The sequence below is a fragment of the Amphimedon queenslandica genome, unplaced genomic scaffold, assembly GCF_000090795.2.
Source record: "Amphimedon queenslandica unplaced genomic scaffold, v1.1 AMPQUscaffold_13474, whole genome shotgun sequence".
NCBI lineage: Eukaryota > Metazoa > Porifera > Demospongiae > Haplosclerida > Niphatidae > Amphimedon > Amphimedon queenslandica.
Genome location: NW_003546290.1, coordinates 353805 through 355799, shown reverse-complemented (window position 1 = coordinate 355799; position 1995 = coordinate 353805). Strand labels below are relative to the sequence as shown.

At 36.3% G+C, this 1995-nt stretch overlaps 1 pseudogene; it reads left to right on the top strand.

The window, feature by feature from the left end:
* The first annotated feature begins 1697 nt into the window (after positions 1 to 1697).
* Positions 1698 to 1995, top strand: part of LOC100634431 (zinc finger BED domain-containing protein 4-like) — a 1469-nt pseudogene continuing 1171 nt past the window's right edge.

The following is a 1995-nucleotide window of genomic DNA, read 5'->3' as shown; positions in this document are numbered from 1 at the left end:
AAATACACAAACTACTTCTCATTTATTTGACTGTGCCTATAACAACAGCAACAGCAGAGCGTAGCTTTTCAGCTTTAAAACGAATGAAAACATACCTACGAAACTCAATGACACAAAAACAACTCAATCACTGTATGACTTTGCATGTACACCATGAAGAAACTGACAAGCTAAATCTCACAGAAGTTGCTAAGGAATTTGTTGAAAAGAAAGATCGAAGTAGAGGATTTTTTGGACTATTTTGATATTCTTTAAATTTAGTTACAGCCTTAATTCATTAAATATTCATCACAATAATTTCATTTATTGGACTCGCGTAGGCGGGTACTAAGCAGTTGGGTTGTCATTCTGTCATTCTGTCCACACAGTTTAATTGATTTGTAAAAAAATTATCTTTTTGTTTGAGTAGTCTAGAGCTCTATTTCTTCTTCTAGCAACAGATAAAGTTGCTTTCTTTCATCTAGTAATGCTCTTGTAGCATCCCGTGGCACCAAAAGCTGTGAACTGCTAAACCAGGGGACCTCTCTCCAGGTGAGAGCTCGTATTTCACTCTACAGGGCCGAGATTTGCTTCAGAGGTAGAAAATCCCATCTAACGAAAAACAAAAAGAACGATTTTGTCCTAACTTCGTTGTTTGTGAGTTACAGCTGCTCAAAGTTTGTGATTTAGCCTCTTTGAGAATTTTCAGGCGGCACTGGGGAAGGCAGGAGCAACCAAACTCTCTCAGTCTCTTTTAAATATCTAGAAAAATTTTCTGTGCCAACTCTTTCTTGGAATAGAGCTTCAGATGCTAAAATAAATTTCAGCTTTTTTTCTTTCTCCTACCCATGTGCCATGATTTAGTTAGTTGTTGACCACACCCATAGCTTATTTTAATTATCATTATAACTATGCAGTCCATAATAATAATTTTTTTCAAATTGCTTAAAATATCACAGTACAAGTAATACATATCAGTCAAGTGAATTCCAGCAGGCGAGTCCATTGCACCATAGTGCTTCATTACAGGCCTGTACCTAGGGGGGTGATTCGAGTCCCTCCTTTTTGCTGTCATAATAATAATTATGACATTGTGATTGTATATCAAAAAACATGTTAAAATTGCTCTCTGAGCAGCCCTTTTTGAAAATTCTTTTGGGGGGTACTAGTGTTGCACCTATGTTGCATTTTACCTATAATCGGATAGCCTATATCATCGACTAGTTTTTTATCTAATTACCGATACGATGTGTATCTACTGCGCATGCGCAATACTGTTAAGTAAGATTAATATTACTAAAATTAATAATGAATCACGTGATCACAATTGCAATAAAATTGCCGCCTGTAGCACTACTACTTGCTCTCCCGTATGGAATTACTTCACTGTGGACCCTGTTTATGAGAACAAAGCTGTCTGTAAGGTGTGTAATATACGTGTCTCAAGAGGAGGAACTAATAAAAGGTAAAGTATATGTCTAAAAATGTCAAAATAATATATAATTGTAAATAATTATGATAGAAACTTTACTAACACCAACCTGAAAACTCACCTTAAGAAGCACACAACAGAATATTCAGAGTTTGAAAGGCTAGACAAAGGCACTAACAGCAGTGTTCGTACTCAGCCAACTTATCTCAGAGAACACTAGAAGAATCTATTGCCATTTCTAGACCATTCGATTTTAATCATCCTAGATCTCAGAAACTTCATCAAGTGATTGGTGAGATGATTGCTGTGGATTGTATGCCATTTTACACTGTTCAGAGACCAGGTTTTTTGCGATTGATGACAGAGATTGAACCTAGATACACACCATGCTCTCGTAATTATCTTTCACAATCATTAATTCCATCAATGTTTCAAAACATCAAGGAATGCATTGCAAAGTTGGTTGAGAAAGACTCCCTTACAACAGATATTTGGTCATCTGACAGCTTAGACTCCTACCTTAGTTTCACTGGTCATTGGATAGATAGTAACTGGGAGAATAAAGAATGTTGTCTGCATGCACA